Below are 23,799 nucleotides of genomic sequence, written 5' to 3' on the forward strand. Positions count from 1 at the left end.
ACTTTTCCCTGTGTGAATATTGGCCACCAGCAGTTCCCCGTGGGGGCAAGGAGGCTGGGCTGCAGCCCCTCCCCCACCGCCCTGCTTGGGAAAGGTCAGCACTAAGTTTATAAACAGCATCGGGTGGCAGGACATATTTTCGCATAAAGGGTTACCAGGCAGAGCGTGGACACAGGGCGGCCTCCCCTGGTGTTTCACGCCGTGGTCAACGGGCATCTCGATCTGGGATGTTGCTCCGCTGGTGGTCTTCCTACGGCCTTCAAAGTCGCTGTCCAGTCTGCTGGAGCCACGGTTAAAAATAAGGCTCACAGCACTGTCCCCTGGGGGACAGCCAGCCTGGGGGCTGGCCAGGGGAGGAAGAAGCTCTGCCTGGGCGCCTGCCGAGTGCCGGGCGCTTCAGAGGCATTAGCTCACTGGGCCTGGGGAGGGAGGGGTTGCCACCCCATTTACAGGGTGGGGAGACTGAGGCCAGGGAGTGCTGCCGCTCACCGGGTCAGAGTTTCTTGGGAAATTCATGGCAGCGTGGGCATCAAGTCCATGAGGCCGAAGTGCTAAGAAGTCAGGGGCTCAGCGCTTCACCCTGCTGGGCCCCCGAGGCCCCGCGATCGTGTCTGGGTCTCAGCACCAACGCCCACCGAGCACGTCCCTCTGGCTTCCCAGTGGGAAGTGTCGTGGAGCTGACACTGGGGAGCTGGGGGCGGGGAGGTAGACAAACATTAAGAGGTAAATTAAATATATTGTGTTTCAGATGGCAGTAAGTGCCGTAGAGACAAATATACCCAGAAGGCAGATGGAGAGCCTCAGAGAGGCACTGATCTAAATGCGGGAGCCGGAGGAGACCTTGTCAAGCAAATATTTGAGGACAGACTTGAAAGGCCCGAGGGATTGAGCAATGGGGGTCACTGGAGGAAGAGCGTTCCTGGCAGAGGAAACTCCGAGTGCGAAGGCCCCGAGGCTGGATTCCGCCTGGCCTGTGCGAGGGTGGCAAGGGTGGCGAGGGAGGCCAAGAGGCTGGCAGCCTGGGAGGAAGCGAGCGCGGAGAGGAGGGGGTCGACCCGCAGAGCTTCGCACACCGCTGGGAGGAGCTGGCTGTTCTCTGGCATAGATGGGAGCCATGGAAGGTCCTGAACAGGGGAAGGTAGGGTCTGGTCTGGGTTCTGAAAGAATCCATCTGGCTGTGTGTGGAAAATGGACTGTCGGGAGCGAAGAGGGAAGGGGGACAAGCAGACAGGAAGTGCTGCAGTGGTCCAGGCAAAGGACCATAGTGATGGGGCCCAGGTGGTGGCCATGGAGGTGGGAAGTGGGGAGAACTTTGTGAGCTCACGCTCTGCACTTGTTTTGAAGGGGGAGCTGGCAGGACGCACTGCGGGACCACAAGTGGGTGACTCTGGGTTCCAGGAAGAGCTACCAGAAGGAGGGAGCTTCCACCTCTGGGAGTGTCCCAGGCACAGTGCCGGCTCCCACAGGAGGGCGGCATGGAGCAGCCCTTCCCCGGCCCCCAGGGGGACCCATGCGAAGCCCTTCCCCAATATGGAGGGCCTGGCTTTCTGAAATCCCCTTCCCTGGTTCAGATCAGGGTTTCTCTCCAGGTCCCCCACTTCGTTCTTGGCCCCAATTCCCTGGTAAATTGTACAGACGCCACCAGGTCCTCTCTCGCCAGTGCCTGAAGACCGACAGACACTTCCATGGCCCTCACTGTGGGCCTGGCGGGGGCCTAGCCTTGGCCTGTGTGAGCTCCTCTGACCACCAGACTTCCAAATAAGGGAGCTATTATTACATCTGTTTCATGAGCAATGAGAACACTAAAGCGCAGAGAGGTTAAGTCACTTTTCTGGAGTCACACAGCTAGCAAGTGGCAAAGGCAGGATTCGATCCCAGGCAGTCAAGCCCAGGGCTCATGCTCTTAACTGATGCACTGTCTCAAGAGAAGCTCACCATTGACCGTGAGGGGCCAAACTGGGCTCGAGGGATTGGGGTGGAGGGAGAGACCTCACACAGTAGGGACAGTTGTCATTTTCTGAACACCTTCCCCTTGCTCGGGCTGTACCTTGCTCTCTCCATTCTGCACGTCAATGGAGGGGGTGGATATGACAATGACTGCACCCGTTCTACAGATGAGGAAACTGCGGCTCAGAGAGAAGCGCCCGTGTCTAATGTCACACAGCTAGGCATGAGAACCCAGGATCGTGGGGCTCCGGATGTCATTCCGTCCCTTTCTCCTCACTGCCTGGGCTCGTCACCTGCTTCTTGCCTTGGCGGTGAGTTTGGTGGCCAAGACGAGTGGTCTTCCAATTGGCTGGCACAGGTAAGGAAGCCAGCTGAGGGTGGAAGAGGTAATTTGGGAACGGCTCAGCTCTTTGGGCTTGTGGACTCTGCCTATACAACCCACACTGCTGAGGCCAGCTCTGGGGCAGACGCTGGGGACACTGAGGCAGCCAAGCGTGAGAGAGAGACGGAGGTTCTAGATGCGTCTGATGGCACAGGAAACAGGTGGCATTGTCATTGGACTTGAGGTCGAGAGCAGGTCGGAGTGTGAGGTGCTCCTGACCCTTTGCCTTGGGCAACCTCCCCAAACCCCAGTTTCCACCTCTGCGAAATGGGTCGATAATGCCTGAATCAGAAGGCTGTTGTCACAGCCAAAGCTGAAGGCCAAAGGGGCTCCACCATCTTCAACTGCTCAGTGCCATCTTCTAGGACAGGAAGGACCCAGGACCCAGCATGTCATAGGTGTTCTGGGGACCCAGAGCCTGCAGGACACATGAAAAAAAAAAACAATGCATTTCTTTGGGACAGACTTTCTTCACCTTGAGGTCAATGCCTTCCATCTACGTATGCACAGAACCTCTCAACCACGTGGTGAGGTGAGTACTAAGACTATCTTCACTGACAGTAAGAAATTGACACTCAGAGAGGTTAGGAAACTTCACCAAGGTCACCGAGCTAGGAAGTGGTGAAACAGGGTTTGAACTTGACACCCTCTGCCTCCCTTAGCATTAGTTCCTCAATCACAAGACCAAAATGACGATAGTTTGAATGCGTTGAGCACTTATTCCAGGCCCTTGACATGTACGAGCTCATATTAATCTTGACCTTGGATGTGTGAGGCAGGTGCTGTGCCTTCCCATTTTATGCATGAAGAGAGAGGTTAAGCAAGTTATGCAAGTTCATGGAGCTAGTCAGTTACAAAACGGGGATTCAGACCCAGGTGGTCTGGCTCCAGAGCCCACGGGCTGAAACCACACTGGGGCTTAGCCCTGTGGTTTAGCCATGTGAGGGGCTTAGCCTTGAGTGCAAGGCACAGCACCTGGCACACTGACGGTGCTTCGTAAGTTGTTAAACCTTCGAAAAGCGTAAGGAGAGAGAAGCAAGTCTTTCCTTTTCTGCACCACACTGAGGGCTCGCTTGAGAACCCTCTGTTCCTTTATTTCCTTCTCTTCCTGTTGGTCCCATTCACTAGAGGAGAAGCTGCCACGAACTGTTTTACCCCCATCCCCTCACCCCCCCCATGGAAAAATCCTGTGCCGAGTCCACGGGCCATGGGGCTGCTGCCCACGGGACTGGCTAGTGCAGAGCTTGGCCAGGTGATCGGGTTTCGTGGTCAGCCACCTTCGCCCCTGACCAGAGCTGTCTTTCCAAAACAGAACATTTAGTCACCGCCTGTCCCTGCGCTCAGCTGTCCCTGTGCCCCTGACCTCGCTTCCTGCCCATCCGCCCCGGGTTTTTCCTAGTATCCTTGTCTCTCACTGACATCTCGCGAAGATGACCAGAGCCAAGAAAGGGAGTCAGAGAAAGAGAAACTGAGAGGCGGAGAGAGGGAGAGACAGAGACTCCGAGAGGCTGCCAGACTCCGAGAAAGACGGAGAGAGGCAGGTAATGAGGAGACCGAAAGAGGAGACAGCCAGGCAGAGAGGCACGGAGAGGCAGAGAGAGCCCCGAGGATACTCCCTGCCCTCCAGGGCTCTTCCAAGGGCAGCGTCCACATCCACGGGTCTCCTTCCGGTGGGTCTTGACTTTCTTCCAAGGCTACAGCACCTTCTCCCACCACTCCTTCCACAGCCCAGCAGATGATCAGAGATACCCTACCTGTCCCCACCCCCTACTTCTACACACAGTTCCTCACCTAACTCCTGCTCATCCCCTTCCTCCAGGAAGCCCTCCCTGCTTCCACAGCCCCTCTCCATACCCCAGCTGCATTGGTCTCACTGTACTGTTGATTGTTTATAGATTCGTCACCTCCACTGGAATGTCAGCTCCTTGAGGACAGGGATTGGGTCTGTCTTGCTCACCCCGCCTCCCTGTACCCAGCCCAGTGCCTGACACTGTGCTCAGTACTCATGGGCTGAATGAAGTGATAGACGAGTTGTTCGTATGCCTCCTGAAAGAAGCCTTCCTTGATAGTGCTTATTGCAGACGGTTTCATTGTGTGATTATTTGATTTAGGGTCTGTATCCCCTCTGCTCCCAGGAAGGCAGAGTCTGTGCCTGTTATGTTCACCCTTGCTTTCCCAGTGCCTGGAATAGTTCCTGGAACAGAGTAGGTGCTCAGATATTGGTTGAATGAATGAATAAGCAAATGAGTTCATCGCTAACCATTTGGAGGTTTTGAATCTTATGTTTTCACCTACTTGAACCCAGCTCAAAGGCTCCCCCTTGGAATCAAACCAGAGTCCTTCCCAAAGCCTCTGAGGGGGCATCTCTAGCCAAGCCTCTGCTTTTCCCGCTGTCCCCTCCCACTGGCCCCGGTGTCTCCATTCTCCAGGATGCTCTGTGTGGTAGACATTCTCAGCTGCCCCTCTGCTCCCTGCTGTAAGTCTATTAGCAGCGTTGATTTTTTTTTTTTCTGTAAACAAGACTGCCTGGAAAAGTGGAGCACATTTGTACAAACAACCTCAATGTCACCAGCGGACCTTGGTCACTGCGGGACAGTCTCCAAGGTTCAGCCAGCCAGCTGCCCAAGTCCTTGCCTTGAGACAGGGTTTGAGTTCTAGCTTCAAAAGGTCTGGCTGGCTGAAAGGGAGGGGATGTCTTGGGGGGCCCTGAGTCTGACCTTCACACTCTGGAAGGGAAGGGAGGCAAAAAGGCCGTGGGGATCCTGCGTGAAGGCCGGGCAGACCCCACCAGATGCTGCAGGCTCGTACCAGGCCCCATGTCCCCAGGACACTCCCGTGGCCCCGTCCTCGCTTCTGCAGACCCCTGCCCTCTCCCTAGTCACAGCCCGTACCACGTTCTGCCGCACCTCTGCACTGGCCTTCTTCCTCCTCGGGACTGTGCCCCCAGGATTAAGGCCAAGTCCTTTGTATCTCGGTGTCCCCAGGGCCCAGGCCTGTGGGAAGCGTCAGCACGAGGAATGAACGAAATGGTGATTGAACTCGCACTTCCTGCTTGGGTTCGTATTTACTCCTGTCTCCTGCCAGGACGGGAGCCCAAGCACCTTGTCACCTCCGTCGTTGTTCCCCAGGCCTAACACGGCTTGAAACGTTGGAGGCAGTGTTGAGTACATGCGGAGTAAATGAATGAATGAGTCTTCCTCACCAGCCGTTATGTGTGTCTCTCCCACTGTTCTGGGAGCTCAGTGCAGTCAAGGGCAAGTCTTATTTCAAGTGCCTCTGGGTCCAGGGTAGAGCTTGGCCCAAAGAAATGCTTGGTAGGCGTTTGTTAGATGGATGAATGGATGGTTGGGGGACAGATGGACGGATGGATGGATATGTGGGTGGGTGGATAGCTGGCTGGGCACATCAGAATCCATTTAAGAGCTTACATACCACACAACACACACACACACCACATGCACCCAAGCCTGGTTTCAAAAATTAAAGTAAAAGCCGACATTAAATGAGTGCTTACTGTACACCGGGCGCCACGCTCAGCCCTGGACCCTGTGATGTGGGGCGTTCACTAAAGCCTCCCCAGCCTCATGGCCACCCCCTGAGGCAGTGACTATGGCTACTTTTTTTTTCAGAGGAGACACTGAGGCTCAGAGAGGTAGAGTCACTGACCCGGGGCCACAGAGCCAGGAGGAAGAGCCAAGATCCAGGTCACGATCTGTTTGATTCCAGAACCAAGGACGACCTGCCTGGGCCAGCATTGCCCCAGGTGATCCCCTGAGCAGCTGAGCTGAGACCCCCAGGCCAGAGTGGTGAGGGGTGGGGAGCCCTCTGGCTCTGGGCCCAGCGGGTCAGGCTTCAGTGCTGCCTCACAGAGGGACTGCCTTGCAGCCTTTCCTCATCTCTGATAGCGGGGCAATGGCAGCGCCTGCCCCAGGGGGTGCAGGAAAACGGACTGACCTTCGCAGAATGCTCCCGGGGCATCAGCACTGGGGACTGTCATGCACAGCGAGCTGGTAGCAGTGTGTTGTCACTGGGCTGGTGGGGGGGCGGTGGCTGTCCTGCTCCTGCACGCAGCTCCCCGGGTACAGATGTGCTTCCAACCTCCTGGGTGAGAGCTTGAGACCCGCTGAAGGAGACCCCCTTGGGGGCAATTGGGAGGCCACCGCCTACGATTGCAGAGCAAGGGTGCCGAAGCGACTCTAGAAATACCTTCTGCACAAGCACATGTGTCCGCAGACATGTGACCAGCTGACCACTGCTGCGCAGTTCCTGACAGCCAAAGCGAGGAGACAAGCCCGATCGTGTTAACAACTGAGTGTCTGCAGAGCAGGTTTTTTCAATGTAGAGCAGTTGACTTTTGGGACCAGGTGACTTTTTGGCAAGTATGTGTATTTGGGGGAAGTAAGGTGCTCTGTCCTGCATTACAGAAGGTTTAGCAGCATCCCTGGCCTCCATCCACTGGATGCCAGTAGTACATCCCTTCCCCAGCTGACAACCAAAAGTTTCCCCAGACATTGTAGCCAAATGTCCCCTGGGGGACAAAATCGCCCCCCTCTGAGGACCTCTGGTTTAGAGCTTGCTCTGCGCATGCATTTTACCCGAGCCACCTCCTCCCAGCCCCCCTCGCACCTGGAGGTGGGCGCTGTGCCCTCCGTCCTCCCGCTGTACAGATGCAGGAACAGGGAGCTCAGTGGTTGGTCCGAGGTCACGGAGCTGGCATTTCAGCAAAGCCGAGACTGGAACCTGTGATAAGTCCCTGGTCCCTCTGTGTCTAGTCACTTTCTGTGGGTTGCTGGGATTTCATTCAGTCGTGTTGTCTGAGACTGGAGTTAATTTCATTTTTTTCTTTTCCCATCTGGCTGCCTTGGCACAATTGAGGACAGAACTTGCATGGCATAAATTATACCCAAGCAGATTCTATAATCTGCACAGAGATTCTTTCTTTGGGGAAGTTAAGTTTGCTCAATTATTGACAATTTGGAAAACAATGGAACAAAAAGAAAAAAATGAAATTTTATATTGGACTGCCCACCCAGGCCAACTTTCTAGCAGCTTTGTCCTCTGACAAATTTCTGCTTTGAAATTTTGTTACACAGTTGCGATCACACTTCATATACAATTTCAAATCCTACTTTTCCCAAACTGTACAAGGTCATTTTTCACATTATTATGAAATCCTCTTTGACATTAATTTTAATTGTTGCCTATTGTGGCAGAAACCCCAGTCTCTCCCCAGTTCTGTCATCTCTCCCTCTCCTTTAGTAACAGAAATCCCATACCCATTTGGTTGGGCATGTGTTCACCCAGGAAAAAAACCCCTACATTTCCCAGACTCTCTTGCAGCTAGGTGTGTTCATGTGACAAAATTCTGGCCAAGGGAATAGAAGTAACTTCCAAGTAGTGTCCTCGGTGAGAGGATACCTTCTCTTCTTTCCATCCCCCTTGCTGATTGAAATGCAGATATAATGGCCAGAGTCCGAGAGGCTACCTTGGACTATGGTGGAGCAACAAGAGGAAAGGAACCTGAATCCCTGATGAGTTTATGAAGTCACCCCACTAGCCCTGGACTGCCACCTCCACACTTCTTTTATATAAGAGAGAGACAAACCTCTATTTCACCTAAGCCTCTGTTATTGTTTTTTCAGTCACTCAAAGATGAACCTAATCCTGAGCATTGCACTAATATTTTGCTAGAGGAATTGACTCTAAGATTCTTTTAAGAATTATCACTTAATTTAACCACTCCCTGGTCATTGGACACTTAGGTAGCTTCTGACTCCTCACTACTCTAAATAATTCTGTTGTGAACATCTTTGTGCACTCTTAGTATTTTTTATTATTTCCTCACTACAGAATTCCAGAAGAGGGATTTGGGGGTCAAAGAACATGAATGTTCTTTTGGTACCTGTTACTACCTGTGACCTAATTATTTTCCAAAATGGTTCAGCTGACATATGTCCCCCTCCCCAAAGCAGGGGAAGTGGGGCTCCCTTGTGGGGTCAGGGTAACAATTCTAGCATTCAAAATCATTGCCTCCAGTGGCCAAAAATAACTCACAGATAGTCATTTCCCAATAGTTCTTTAATAGAAGATGAGAAATCATTGCCCATGACTCCGAGGAACCTAGAATGATCTATTGTCAGTCAGGAGGTCTGAGCTGAAGCAATAGACTCTACCCCTCTGGCTAGTTTCCCCAGAGACGAGTTTATTCAAGGTTATTGGGTGGGTCACAGAGTGAGACCCAGGATTTGTGGACGAGCTGCCCCACTGAGCGTGCTTTTTCCCCAAGGGTCCCTCCCGCTGCACTGCCTACGGCCAGAACCACTCCCCTCCACGCCTCTTGTCCTGTGCTTCTTGTCTAATTGATTGTCTCTAGCAGGCATGTCTGACTGGTGAAGGCCAAGTCCCAAGCTTGCACCAAGCTGCAAGGGAGGCTGGGAAAGCAAGTTTTCTGGCATCTTCCTGGGGAAGTATAGTTACTAAGGTAGGAAGTTCCCCGAAGGAGTTACTCAATGTATGGAGCAGCCAGAAAGTAAGGCAAAGCTTAGCTCTACAAGCAGAGACCTGCTGGGCTTGGGGGAGAAAGACAAGAAGGTTTCTGGCCTCACTTTTTTATCTTGCCTTCACTTACGGTGAAAGAACAGCAAGTAGAAATAAAAACGACAAGGACCTCATTCTCAAGTGTGCCACCCTTGCAGTTTACCCAGCTCTGCAAACGCTGGGTTAGAGCTGGGAACCCACGTCCCTCATGCCCTAAACCCTGTTCTCGCCGCACCGTCCACAGCTGGCAAGTCAACCTGGGTGCCCTTGTCTGCGGCAGGTGTGTCTCCGGCCTGTTGACCACATCCTTCAGCAGGGGCCTGTCTGCCTACCACACCGTAGTACTCCCAGCGCCCTAGCGGGAGCCCTAGCACACAGTAGGTGCTCCATAGTTGGATCTCGAAGGAACACATGAATGATGAGAGTCGGTCCTCAGCCTCAGAAGGAGCCTTAGCATCCCGGAACTAACACTGACTCCTGGCCACCTGCGGTACTCCTGGCCCTGTCTTAGGTGCTGAGGATACTGTGGAAGGAAAGCAAACCAGGCTCCTGCTCTCATCGTGGGGGAGATGGACAAGAGATGAGAGAACCCCCAAGTGTCAATGTAACATAACATAACACAATAAATATGATACCAGGTACGGGTAAATGTTTTATGAAGAAATGTAAGTCAGTTGGTTGGAGCGTTGTCCCATAGACCTAAAGGCTGTGGGTTCCACCCCCAGTCAGGATGCATATAGGAAGCAACCAATTGATGTTTCTCTCTCTTTCAAATCAATTTAAAAAATATATCTTTGGGTGAGGATTAAAAATAATATAAAACTAGATAAGTGACATAGGAATGCTAATGTAAAAAAAAAATGCTTGAGGAATTCCTGTCTGAGAAGGTGGCATTTAAGTAGAGACCGAAAGTGTAGGTAAGCCAAGTAGGTGTCCAGGAGAAGTATATTCCAGGTAGAGAAACAAGCAGTGCAAAGGCCCTGAGGTAGGAATGGGCCTGGTGAGTGCTGTTTGCAACACGGCAGCCAGGACGGCAAGGGTTACACCACGATTCCCAACTTCAGCCACTGCACAGAACCCTTAACTGGCGGAAATGGTGCGGCTGGGGAGGTGGTGGGGGTGGGATGAGTTCTTCGCTCTCAAGCTCCTCTGGAAAAAACATGATGTCAGGGACAGACAGTAAATCTTGACTTGTCCCAGAAAACAATGGGCCCGCGAACCCAGGGAAGTGTCGGGCTGAAAGTAAATGGCCGAAGGGCTGGGGCACGGGCAGATCATGTGGAATCTGTTAACAGATCTGGTTTGAAGAAGAATTTCCCAGGCAGGGGCAGACGCTTCTGGCCAGCATCAAAAAGACGTTTATTGTGGTGGCTCCGTGCAGACATGAAAAATGAAGAGTTGCTGCCTAGCTAGACATGTGGAGAGAGGCCGCTGATACGTGCAGCGAAAAAAAAAATAGGTCACAGGATAGTGTGACATATTGTGCAATTCCTGCTGGAAATGCACTCCTTCATTCATTCATTTGGAGAATACTCCCCGCAGGCCTACTGTGTGCGGCCCTGGGCTGGGAGTGTGCCACGTGGGACGACAGGCGGTGACCAGGTCAGCACACAAGCGTCGTCGAGAACGTCAGCCAGCAGTGAGAAGAAAGGATACCCGGTGCTTCAAGAATGCGTACCCACGTGAAGAGGCGGGGACAGGCTGCGAGGCTCTGCTCCACTCTGTTAAAGGGGCCGTGGGTTTCGGGGGCCTCTGCCCTCCTGCCGTTCCCCTTCGTTTGAATCGTCTGCCCTAAATTTTTTTTTTAGAATGTCGTGCTTTATAATTGAGTAAATTAAAAACACAAACAAAACCAACATGAATGGAGGGGTTGGAAATCATGTGTCCAAAGATGATTTAAGGCTGGGAAAGAAAGGCAGGGTCCACAAGACACTGCTCACCGCATGGGCTTCCGGGAAGGGGGCCAGAGGCAGGGGGCACGAGGGGGCCTCACTTCGCCCTGGGCGCCCATTTCGACTGTGCGTGTAATTCAAAAACTGATGATAATAAAATAAGCAAAGGTATTTGTTCAATGAAACTTCAAGTTGGATTTCATTTTAAGAAAATTAAAAAAGCAAGTAACGGTTGGATCACAACGGAAATTATCTGTTAACTGAGCTGAATTCCCACGAAAATTTTTGGGTGGTTCTCTCTGGGTGACCTTGTTTGCTTCTTCTCACTTTTCCATAGCTCCTATATCTAAAATGAGAAGAAGGAAGAAGAACAGAGAGGAGCCTACTGCGCTCTGCACACATTGTGTGCCTTAAGCTTCGCAACAGTCTCCCAAGGCCCGTGTGTTTATGGCCCCCATGCGACAGATGAGGAAACAGAGGCTCAGCAGGTGAAGCCACCGGCCCGCGGTCACACAGCTGGACTCGGCCCAAGTTTGTCTAACCCTAATGTCTGTCTTTAAACCAGGATACTCAGGTGCCTTTTGAAATGTTGTTCAAAAAAATACTGCATGGTGTTGAAAATGGGGGGAGTTTAGTGGGGGGGAGAAAAGCAAACAGACCAAACAAGAAATGTTACATTTTTTTAACCACTTATTCAAGCTCAGATGGGGCCGGAGAGCGCCTGGGCTTGGGGAGAGTTCCTTGGGCGGGGACACTGTTTGTGTTTTGGGTGAGGTGCTCCTTCACTGTTCCTGCCCCCTGCATGGCCCTGCCCTCTGAACAGCAGCGGTGCCCCGCCCCCGTCTGGTGTCGCCTGGACTCCTGTGCCCCCCCACCCCGCAGACCTAAAAGGCAGGTACCTCAATGGCCTCATCTGACAGAGAGATGAGGCCCAAGGTCACACATTGTCTCCAGGTCTTGTCCCTTGTCAGTACTGTCCCCCTCTGGGACCAGGCAGGAGCTGGGGCTTGTGGGATCAGGGCGGCGAGGAGGGAGAGGTGAGTGACCTGCAGCCTTAGGCTCACAGGCCCAGGGGCCACTCTCGAGCCAGCTGAGGCCAGGCCGGGAGAACTGGAGCCCGGAGCTGTGAGCCGCGAGGCTGGGCAGGCGGCCACCACGGTGGAGACTGGGAAGGCGTGCCCTCCCTCCGCCTGCCCAGCAGCTGCCCGTGGCCACCTGCCAGGCCCTGCCTGACGTCAGGGTCTGACCAGGGACATAATGTGCTGGCGTCAGGACAAGGGCTGGCTGCAGAGAGACAGGGCGGCCGGCGGGGCGGTCAGAGGGAGACAGGCGAAGGGGGGAGAGAAGGAGAGAGAAAAACAGAGAGAGAAGGGGCGGGTGAAGAAGAAAGTAAGGAAACTGGAAGGAAACAGAAAAACAAAAAGAGGGAGACAGTGAAAAGGAGAATTGAGGCAGAAATTGGGAGACATGGAGAGAGAAAAAACAAATAAAAAGCTGTTCAGAGAAAACCAGGAAGAGAGAAAACGCCAGAGAGGAGAGATGGAGGAAACATCAGGGGGCGAGATGGAGGGACAGTGGGCAGGGCGGGGGCTACGTGCAAGCCTGGGAGACCCCAGACCTGGGCTAGGATGGGGCTGTGCCCTCCCAGGCCTGGTGACTCAGCCACAGGCCCCCTGATCCTTCACCTGGCCAATGGCAGCCCTCGTCACTCACTTGGGGAGAGGACAGAGCAGAGCACCCCCTCTGTGCTGGGGCTGGTGGGAGTCTCTCTCTGCGAAGCTCTGGCAGAGCCCTCCCTCTCGTAGTAAGTGCTCAGGAAACTGGAGGAGAGCATAGGTGGGGATGGAAAGAGAGAAGGGGTGGGGGTGGGCACTGACTGTGCAAAACGGCCCCGTTCCCCAGCACCCCCCTCCCCGCCCCCTGCAGCAGGCAGCACGAGGCCACCGGCACAGACCTTGGCCTGGCCTTGCCTGTCTCGGGGCCCAACCCCCTGTTTATGGACTCAAGAAGGCCGTGATCCCAGGGCCATCGCGTCACCAAAGCCAAACAAGGCCAGGCCCTGGTCACTGCTGGCCTCCAGCCTCATCGTCCCTTATCCGGCTTAATTATTAAATGGCCCAGCAGGGCCGAGGGGCTGAGCCACAGCTGCCCTCCCGGGTGGGGGCTGTTGTGCCACCATGCCCCCGACTCACGCAGGGGCACACGTTCTGGGGACTCCGAGTAGCACTTGCAAAGCATCCTTTCTTTTGCTCCCACTATTTCCTAGAGTCTTCATCATCCTCATCCTCAGGGTTTCCATTTATTGAGCACTCACTGTGTGCAGAGAGGGTCCTCAATCCTCCCGCAACAGCCCCAAGAGAGCAAGAACTATTATTATTCCGTTTTACAGATGAAGAAACTGAGGGTCAGAGAGCTAGTCACCTGCCTGAGGCCACTTGCTAACAAGTAGCAGAGCCAGAGGTCCAAGCTGCCGCCCTCTTAAGGGAACGGCAGCTCCCACTTCCTGAGCAGCTTCCGAGGGCCAAGCTGGGGACAGGAGCTCGGCCCCCATTGCCTCCTTCAACCCCCAGGATGGTCCTATGAGGCAGCCAAGGGCAATTTTGCCCCCCGGGAGATAGTAGGTTACATCCGGGGATAGCTTGGGTTGTCTCACTGGGGAGATGCTACTGCCTTCCAGTGGGAGGAGAGGCCGGAAGGCCGCCCAGCATCCCACAGTGCACAGGACGGCCGCCCAACAGAGAACGGCTCGGCCCCAAAGGCCCGCAGCCCTGAGGTGAAGCGCTTTGCTGTGAGGGAAGTTGTGGAGAGCCCCATTTTGCAGATGTGAACACCGAGGCCCAGAGAAATGGAGCACCGCTCCCCCAAGTTGCCCACTCCGTGCCCCTGTTCTTCAAGTCCCGCTGCCACTTCTGGCTGCTCCTGTCCTCAGGAGACCCCTGCCTCGATTTGAGGCCCTCCTAAGTCCTTGTGCGCCTGGTGTAAGTGATGCCTTACCACCTTGTTACATCTGAAGACAGTGTTTTAAACATCGACTGAGAAAACAGATGAGGCCAAAAAGTCACTAGGACAGTGAGAATGCCTTTACGTGAATTTGTGTTTTATTTGGAGCAGCACTGAGGGGCATTTGAAACAGGCCACATGTGGAGTCGTTGAGCAAGTATTTCCTGAGCCCCTACTATGTGCCAGGCCCTGTCCTTGGTGCAGGAAATACAGCAAAGACCTGCTGGGTCCTTAGGGGTGACAGCCTTGTGGAGAAAGTGGACAATGAATAAGAAAACAAGTTGATAAGCAAGATCATTTCAGAATGTGCTAAATGTGACCGCATGGAGAGGGAAGGGCCATTACAGAGAGGGCAGTGTCCAAGACAGCCCTTCTGAGGAGGGGGACAGAGGGTGACAAGGACCCAGCCCTGGGGAAGAGGCGGGCTGAGAGGTTCTGGGCAGAGGCAGCAGTGCGTGCAAAGGCCCCGAGGTGGGAGCTTCGGTGCAGGGTCGAGGCACAGCAGGGAGGGCAGCAGCTGGAGTCACAGAGGCGGTGAAGAGAAGGCGGTGAATTGGAGGAATAACAAGCGCGCCGATGTGTAGAGCCGTGTGCGCACCACAAGGGCTTCACCTGTGCTCTGACGAAGAGCAGGGGACGCAGCCGTGGAAGGGTTTTGAGCAGAAGAGGCACGGCTCTGATTTGGGTTCTATTGGGGTCACTTTGGATGCTGTGGTCAGCTGCATAATGCCCCCTGAAGATGTCCACATCTTCACCCCCAAAACCTATGAATGGTACTTCATGGGGCAGAAGGAACTTGGCAGCTGCGACATGAGTCCAGGGTCCAGGGACCTCATCCTGGGTGGTCCGAGTGGGCTCAACATAATCCCACGTGTCCTTGTAAAGGCAGAGGCAGAGGGAGGCTGGATTACAAAGAAAGGGGAAGGCGGAGAGAAGGAAGAGACCGACAGAAACTGAGCCTGGACGGATAGAGGGAGGGGCCCCAAGCCCAGGGGTGCAGGCCACCCCCAGAAGCTGAAAAAGGAGAGGAAGCCTCTTTGCCCCAGAAGCCGTAAGCAGAGCCCAGCCCTGCCAGCCCTTTGACTTAAACCCAGTAAGACGGACCTCTGAGAAGTCAGACTTCTGGCTTCCAGAACCGTAAGAAAATAAATTTATGTTATTTTAAGCTACCAAGCTTGTCGTAATTTGTTACAGCAGACAGAGGAGACTAATGCAGATGCTGGGAAAGACAGACTGTCGGAGACTGAGGCAGGAACGGGGGTGGCTACAGAGAGGCAATGGGTGTGAGAGCACTTTAGGGGCCAGAACGGGCAGCCTTGCTGTTGGGCTGCATTAGGAGGGAGGGTGGAGGAGGTGGCCAGGGTCTCTGGCTCCCTCAGTCAACCCCAGGCGGAGGCCCAGGACACAGCGCGGGCACCACATGTCCCTGCTCTGAGAAAGAACTCAGCTGGACAAGGTCCAGAATAGTTCCAGGGAGATGGGAGAGCAACCCAGCTGAGCTGCCGTAGAACCTCCCATCTGCCACTGGTCCAGTCTCTCCTGATGTCGCTTCCTCCCACGCGCCTCCCGGCCACCCTGTCTCAGAGAGCCCCTCCCACTGTCCACTGTCCCTCCCCCACTGGGCCTTAGTTTGCTTTGTGGGTCTTACTTACCCTTACCCTACGTGCTGCATTTTTCTGTCTCTTCGCTGTCTGTCTCTGCCACTTGATCATCACCCCATGAGAAGGAGGGCTTTGTTCGATTTCTTCACTGTCCACTCTCCAGCATCGAGGAGCAGTCTGGCATGAGAAGTGCTCTGCACATGGGTGTGGGACAAATGAATGCATCCCCATTTCCCAACAAGGATACTAAGGAAAGCTACGGTAAGCGAATGGGCTCACTGAGGGTCACACAGTTGCTAAGTGTAGGGTCAGGATCGGAACCCAGAACTGATTCCAAAGGTTGCGCTAAGTTGCCCACTTCCTCTGAACACCAACCACGCTGCCTGCGCTCCAGAAATGGGCACACGGTGGGGGGAGCACTCTGGCCTTCCTGAGATGTCAGACGTTCTGAACACAGCGCCACGGAGCCTGACCTGCTGGGCGTCTTGCTAGGCAGGGAAACCACAGCTCAGAGAGGCTGAGGTGTTCTCCAAGGGGTACAGCTTGCCAGGGGTGGGGCTGAGATTCTGTCCCCTCTGGACCGGCAGTGGGAGTTCTCTCTCACCTTTACAGCATGTTCTGGGCCCTAAGAAATGAGAAAGAAATTCTTGGTCTAAACGGCAGAGAAGGTGTGGATCACACCACCCATTGTCCTGACTGGAGGAAGTCAGCAAACACCCCGAGCTGGGAGCTTCTTAGAATTCAGGGTTGGGGGTTAGGGCCTAGGGCCATGCGGTCAAACTCCAGCTCTGCCCTTCTTCTGCTGTGTGACCCCAGGCAAGTGGCCTTCCCTCCCTGGTCGAGGGCTATTACACTCACTCCAACTAAAATTCGGGACAGAATAGATAAAGGCGTATCAAGCACATTTTAAAATTAAAAGGCTCAGCATGTATGCTAGTTGACATTTTACACTAGCTTCTACTGCTCAGGGCATATAAATGTGGTCATAATAAAATTTAATAAACTTAATTTTGAAAAATCAACAAAAAACAAAAGAGAAGTTTCTTTTTCTCTGGTGTAAATGAAGTCCAGATGCAGGCAGTTCAGGGCTAATCTAGAGACTTCAGAACACTCCTAGTGCCCCAGTATCCCAGGCTCCTTCCTGTTCGCCCCTTGCGGTTCCTAGGCTGTGGCCCTTGTTCTCATGATCTGAGATGGAGGTCACAGCACAGCCTTCCCATCTGCCTACCAGGTAGCAGGAAAAACAATGAAAGATGTTGAGCAAAGGGCAGGCAGCAGGTGAATCTCTAGCAAAGTCTGCACACACTCCTGATTATAACCCATTGGCCAGAACTTGGTCACATGGCCACACACCTAGCTGCAAGGGAAGCTGAAAAAAGCTGTCTTTATTCTGCACAGCCATGAATTCAGCTAAAAATCAATCAAACATTTGTAAATAAACTAGGTAAATTCAGATAGCAATATATGTTGTAAATGGCTGAGACATAAATGATGAGCAGGCCTGGGGGCGAGCATTTCTAGGCAAGGGGAACAGAAAGTGCACCCCGAGAAGCAGGAACAAGCCTGGTGTGGTGAAGAAACGGAAAGGAGACCAGTATGGCTGGAGCTGGGATGCATACATAGCCTGGAGGACATGAGGTCCTAGAAGTCAGTCAAGCTAGATCCTGGGGGACACTGGGAGGCCCAGAGTGGAGTTTGGGTTTTTTTCCTAAGTACAGTGGGGAGATACTGGAGGACTGAACTGAGGAATGACTTGACCTGCTGTGAGATCCTTTGAGAAGACTCTGAGATCCCTGGGTTTTCACAATTTACCCAGAACCCTTCAGAGAGCTCTTTTCATTCATTCGTTCATTCAGCAAATGGGCTGTAGCAGCAGAAATAACCCTCAGGAGAAGGGCACACGGACTGAGCAAACACACACACCTATCAACACAGCTCACAAGTTGTGAGTTCTTTGAGGAGAAGACAAGGGCCACAAAAGGGCCTGAGTTCATCTGGGGGCTAGACCTGCCCTTGGCAGGTGATACTGGAGCTGAAATGTGAACCATCAGGAAGCATTACCCCAGTGAGGCCTAGAGAAGAAGGAGAGAACGTTTGGGGAGAGGGAACAGCTTGTGCAAAGGCCTGAAGGCAGGCAGAGAACTGCATGTCTGAGAAACTCACCAGACTCTGTCCTGGCAAGAGGGAGGAGGGTGAGAGGGGAGGTGAGCAAAGGGCAGATCGCAGGAAGCTGGGAGGAAGGACTCAGGGTTTCCATGCTCTGGGCAGGATGATTTAGTAAGAGCTTTGACCCCAAATCCCTGGGATAGGCCCGTGGCTGGATCCAAGACAAGCAGGGACCTCTAGCTCTGCTCAGAGGGTGTTTACGGGCTTGCTGGTGACTTGGCTGCTGCCTTCCTGTGGCTTGCTAGTCACCAGGCTCTATGTACAGGTATGTTCCTCTCTTGCCCCCCAGCCAAGAGCGGCCTCTGACTCAGCCTCCTGCCCCAGCCGTGCCTTCCCATCACCCCTAAGGCCACTGTCCCCACCCCCATCCCTCTCTCCAAGGCTCAATGGAATTGCATGATCCTAGCACCCAAAAAAGCATCTAAATCTCCAATCAGACCTGCCCATTTCACTGAAGGAGAAACTGAGGTCAAACTGAGGTCCCATGAAGACGGGACCCTTCCCCTGAAGTCTCACTCCAAGGTTGGAACAGAGCCAAGGCCTGGTACCAAGTCTCCTGATACCTGGCCCTAAATTTTCACACTTTTTAATTTAAAAAGAAGAAGAGGATGGCGAGGAGGGAGGGTGGGAGGGCTTGAGAAAGTCTAATTCAAATTGAACTAAGTGTGAGCCCTTCCCAGGAGAGGGAAAGGAATTAGCATACACTCCCTATGTGCCAGGTGCCTCACCCAGGTAAGCTTGTTCGGTGGAATCCTCACAGCCTGGAAGTGAGATGGATACAGTGACATCCTCTAAATGGTCTGGAAAACAGAGAGTCAATCCAACCCAGCCTCTGTCACACAGCAGTTACCTGGAAGTGAGACCTGAACCTGGGTCTGCCTGCAATCCCTAGCCCCAAGCACTCTGCAGTTGCCGGGGTTTCATCCAGCCCAGGCCTTCTCTGTTTTCCTCCTTGTAGCTGTTGCAGCCTCCACTTTCAAAGGTAAACAACTGAGGTTTTTTTCCTGGCTGCCCACAAGCCTGCAGATATGTTTCCTTTGGCCCTCGTGGCATTTTAATAAAATTTGAGCCAATGTTCACAAATCAAGAGATTTTACTTAAAAAAAAAAACAGACTTCTATCTCCCTTGAAACACTGGAAGATTTGACTGTGCAGAGGCCATATTCTGCCTAACGGCAGCCATGGGGTCACGCCAGTTCCCCATAGTCCCCATGTCTCCCTGCTGCCCCCCATCCCTGAACAAAACAGGGTTCTACTTTTAAGGAGAGAGTCTGTCTTTCAGGTAGACAAGAAATGGTGTCTTCATAGTGTAAACTTCAGCTTCCTCCAGAAATCTCAGCAACATGGCAGTAAAGGCATTAAAAGGCAGAAATAGGCACAAATGTACCAGGTGCAGAGAACAGGCAATGGGTGGGTGGAAGAATTTCAGAAGCTGGGAGATATCGTTGCCCCAGGGCCCCTCATCTAGGGTCCTACTCCTGGCTTTGCCTGGAGCCAGCGTGGGGCCTTGGGAAAGGCCGGTCTCCTCCCTGGGCCTCAGTTACCTTGCAGTTCATGAGAATCTGGGCATGGGTGGAAGCAGGGGCCACCATGGGTCCTTTGCTCTGTTGGAGAAATTAATCAGAAAACCTTTGGGTTACTTTGGATGACCTAAGGTGTGTGGGTTCCAGGGGTCCAAGGAAACTCATGGGTCTGGAAGTGCAGGAAAACTTCTGGCATCTTCCATTGAAGGAGACCCTTGATAAATTGCAATGGATGATGCTGAAAGGAAGTATAGGAAAAGGGACAGTGGTGAGCTCCTTTGGATTCCTGGCTCTTTATGTATATTTCCTTACTTTATTTCATTATTTTCTGTGTGGCCTCAAAGAAGTGTTTAACCACCTTTTGCCTTAGTTTCTCCATCTATGAAGTAGGATGCGGTTGAGACTGTGAACTATCCCTCAGCATCCTGCCCTATTCCACAGTGCTGGACTCCTAGCTGAACCTGGGGCTATCTCCATAAAGACTACATTTCCCAGCCTCCCTTGTAGTTACATGTGGCCATGTGACCAGTTTTGACCAATTGGATGTGATCAAGCAGTGTGGACAACTTCCAGGTTGTACTTTAGGGAAAAGGATAAGCCTTTCCCCACTGTCTGGACTGTGAGGTGTGAGGTCAAGACATCTTGCCCCCTGAGACCAGGCGACACCCTAAGGAGGGGGGAACAACAGTATCAGCCTGGGCTGGACAATATGGAGCTGCCGTATCAGCCCCAACCTGGTGAGTTTGTTGTGAACGCTCAACACATCGACACACATAAATCACTGAACACGGGCCTTGGAACAGAGTCAGCCCTTGTGTAAGGGCTTGCTCCTGAATCCAATGCAGCGGCTCTCAATCAGAGGTGGTGTCGTGCCCTGTGGAACATTTAGTTCAAATGTCTGGAGACATTTTTGGTGGTCATGGCTGGGAAAGTGGCCCTGGCCCTGGCACGTAGAGGGTAGAGACCACAGATGCTGCTAAACATCCCACAATGCACAGGACAGCGCCCCACCGCAGAGAATTAAATAACTGGCCCCGAATGTCAACAGTGCTGGGGTTAAGGAAGCTGGTCTAAAGGCGTGAGGCCCACCACCTACTTTGTGCCCAGCGTTGGGAAGAAGGGTGCGGGGAGGCCTCACGGGTTCCAGGTAATGGGCAGGATGCTTTGATTTCCTCTGCTGGAAGGCGTCCCTCTGCCCCACGGTGTCTTTATATCACTCCCCCTCTCTGTCTGCACAGGCCCACTCATAAGGCTGGGGGATTTGCAACGGGGAAATGAGCACGATTCGGCAGCTAAGTCCCTGCCGAATCCCACGCCTCCTGAGGTGGCCAGGGGCATGTTCAAACAGCTCCGAGTTCCTTCCCATCCTCCCCGTGGCCAGCCAGACCAGTTTCCGGGTGGTGGGCGGAGGGCACGGTGCCATCCGACCTCGGTCCAGTTTTCCCAGGCGTGGGAAGGAGAGCCGGGCTTTGCTCCTGGAATGCAGGGCCCACACCAACACCATCAGGGCTGCCTGCCTGAATGAGAGATGGCTGAACGCTGATAAAGACTTGCGGACTGTTGAGGAAACTGCTTCCTAGAGAAAAATCCAAATTTCTCTTCCCCAAATTCCTAGGATGTGGTGCGCCCCAGCCTCCTGGGATGGCAGGGCAGGCTTCCAGAACTTTCCACCCTGGCCACACAAAAACCAACAGACTGGAGCAAAAGCCACCCCACCCCCTCCGGAGGAATTCCGGAGATTTGCTGAAAATTCAAGAGGAAATGGTGCCCACGCTGACGTTCTCAGAGGCGTTTCTCCCGGTAAGCAGTCACTCGTTCACTTAAACGTGGACCGCACCCACTGTTCACCAGTCCCATGGCTTCCGGTTAGCAGTGCCGGCTTCTCTTTGCCCAGGGTTCTCTCTGTCACTGAAGCCCACTGAGCCCATGCAAGACAAGCCAGAGGTAGAGGTGCCCCAGAGTTCAGGCCCTGGCAGCGGCCCTCACCCAGGGACCGGTGGGAGGTGGTGGATAAAAACCTGTTTCCTGGCACCTTGGGGGCGCGTTCTACACTGGTCCCAGAGCTCCCCAGTGGGACTGAGTTTCAGGTGCCCACAGCGGTAACCTGCTCATAAAGGTACCCCGGGTGGCTGCCTTCCCATCCCTGTCTCAGGTTCCCGCTCCCTTACTTCCTGGGGCCACCGCCCCCAAACACAATTCATATCCTTGTTTTGCTTTGGGGGACACCCAACCTGAGGCCTACACATTCTATGAGTCAGATACACAGATATTTGGGGGTCAGAAGGGACATGGCTACCCCCTTACCCCCACCTCGGGAACTCACAACCAGGTGGGAAGGCAAGCTCTGCTCTAACAGACATGCAAAAGCAGAGTTACAAATGGGGATGAAGGCTGGCACCATGGAGACACACATGACCTTGTTAAAACCCTCTGATGGCTGTCCTCTGCTCCCAGGTCAAAATCCACAGTCCTCGCTGGGGCCCAAAGGCCCTGCACAACCTGCCACCTCCTGGCCCTTCTTGAGCTTCTCTCCCTGCTGTGGTCCTGCCACTGTGGCTTCTTGCTGTTTCTGAATTGTGCTGGGCATGTTCCTGCCTCAGGGCCTTTGCACTTCCCAGTTTCTCTCTTTGGTGTGCTTCCCTCAGCTCTTCCCTGGGCCGGCTCCTTCTCGACTCACCAAAACCCCACCTCCTTAGGGAGGCCCCCACTGCCTCCCCCCAGTCACTTTCTGGCCACTTCACCCTGTTTGTTTATTTCATATCCACCTGAAGATATTTTGTCCGTTGACTTGTTTATGCAGTGATCCCCAAATGTGAGCTCCGTGAGGGCAGGGGCTGTATCTCAGTGCCTGGAATGAAGCCTAAAGCCAAGTAGCTGCTCTATGGGTGTGTGTTGGATAAGTGGCTGGATATGTAAGTGATGGAGAGGAACAATAAGTGAATGATGTAAGGATGTGTGACAGGGCACCAAATCTTATCTGGAAAATCAGGGAAGGCTTCCCGGAAGAGGTGACATTGGAGTTGCTATGTGAATGGGGATGGAGCATTAACTGGGCCAAAGGGGCTGGCAGGGCTCTGCAGGCAGAGGAAGCATCACATGCAAATGCTCAGAGGTAGATCCCAGAGGTCACTCCAGAATTCTGCAGAGTCCTGTAAAAGACTTTTAATTTAATTTAATTATTTAATTTGTATGGAGGTATAGTTGACATAGAACATTATAGTTCCAAGTGTACAACCCAATGAACTGTACATATTATGAAATGATCATCGCAATAAATCTAACTAACGCCCCTCACCAAACATAGTTAACAAAAATTTTTCCTCGTGGTAAGAACTGTTAAGATCTACTCTCTTAGCAACTTCCCAGCATGTGATACAGCGTGGTGGACCAGGAGCACCGTGCTGCGGGCTGCATCCGCATGGCATACATACTTCACAACCGGAATTTGTACTTCCTGACCCCCTTCGCCCGTTTCGCTCATCCCCCAGCCCCCTCTCTGGCAACCATCAATCTGTTCTTTGTATCCCTGAGCTCGCTTTTTTGTTTCTTTAGATTACATGTTATTTGTCTTTCTCTGTCTGACTTATTTTCTTAGCACAATGCCCTCAAGGAGGATCCGAATTGTCACAAATGGCAAGATTTCATTTTCCTTATTAAGGCTGAATAATACTCTATTGTGTGTGTGTGTGTGTGTGCGTGCGCGTGCACGTGCGCCACATTTCTTTATCCACCCATCCATGGGCGGCACTCCCATTGTTTCCGAGTGTTGGCTAGTGCAAACAGTGCTGTGGTGAACACAGGCGTAAACACACCTTTTCACATTCGTGTCTTGGATTTCTGCGGATGACTCCTCGGAGGTGGAATTGCTGGGTCGTGTGATAGTTCCGTGTTTACTGTTCTGAGGAACCTTCATGCTGGTTTCCGCGGCGGCCCCACCGATTCACAGCCCCACCAACGGTGTGCAGAGGGCTCCCCTTTCTCCACATCCTCACCAGCACTTGTTTGTTGGCTTCATTGTGTGGGTTTGGGTTCCCATCCCCCTGCTGACGAAGGATGTCGAGCATCTTCTCATGTACCCGTTGGCCGTCATTATGTCTTCTCGGGAAAAGGGTTTATTCGGATCCTCCGCCCATTTTTTAATAGGACTGTTTGATCTTTTTCTTTTCTTTTTTTTGCTGTTGCATTGTATGAGTTCTTTCTATATTTTGGATGTTAGCTCCTTATCAGATACACGGTTTACAGGAATCTTCTCCCGTTCGCTGGGCTGCCTTTTCATTTTGTTCCTGGTTTCCTCTGCTGTGCAGAAGCGTTTTACTTTGTTGTGGTCCCACTTGTTTATTTTTATTTCTGTTGCCTTTACTTTTGGTGACAAATTCAAAAAAAAATGTCACCGCGACCAGTGTCAGAGAGCTTACCGCCTGTTTCCGTCTAGGAATTTTATGGTTTCCGGTCTCACATTCAAGTCTTTAATCCAGTTTGAGTTCATGTTTTTGCATCTGGTGGACCAAGGCTTTTCTTAATACCTTCCCACCTACTGTGTGCCGGGCTTCTAAGTACAAGAGGAGCGTAGCAGGCACGTGTCTGTCCCCTTGGTGGTCCCCACCGGTGGGGAGGACAGAGGCGGGCTGGAGAGCTGGCGAGATGTTCATTCCCCAAGGCTGAGCGGCCCCGCAGAGTCTCCTGTCACATCGCATGGGAGACACTTGTTTCCTGGAATATCCCGGCCAGATGCTCTGTAGAAGCACATGGCG

General features: G+C 52.9%; 1 long non-coding RNA gene across 5 annotated transcripts; it reads left to right on the plus strand.

Moving 5' to 3' along the window:
* Positions 1–672: 672 nt before the first annotated feature.
* On the plus strand, positions 673–11,075 carry LOC119065283 (uncharacterized). 5 transcript variants are annotated; one of them, XR_008392635.1, is made up of 6 exons: positions 673–1,138; positions 2,115–2,305; positions 2,794–2,861; positions 3,729–3,870; positions 5,959–6,092; positions 10,409–11,075. It is a non-coding gene; the product is annotated as an uncharacterized LOC119065283 (long non-coding RNA). The 5 variants fall into 5 exon arrangements; XR_008392636.1 differs by lacking the exon at positions 3,729–3,870 and adding an exon at positions 8,703–8,810 and having other exon boundaries at positions 675–1,138; XR_005085571.2 differs by lacking the exon at positions 3,729–3,870 and adding an exon at positions 8,706–8,810 and having other exon boundaries at positions 677–1,138; positions 10,409–11,074.
* Positions 11,076–23,799: the final 12,724 nt, after the last annotated feature.

The sequence above is a fragment of the Artibeus jamaicensis genome, unplaced genomic scaffold (assembly GCF_021234435.1).
Source record: "Artibeus jamaicensis isolate MK-2021 breed Jamaican fruit bat unplaced genomic scaffold, CSHL_Jam_final contig_685, whole genome shotgun sequence".
NCBI classification, from domain to species: Eukaryota; Metazoa; Chordata; class Mammalia; order Chiroptera; family Phyllostomidae; genus Artibeus; species Artibeus jamaicensis.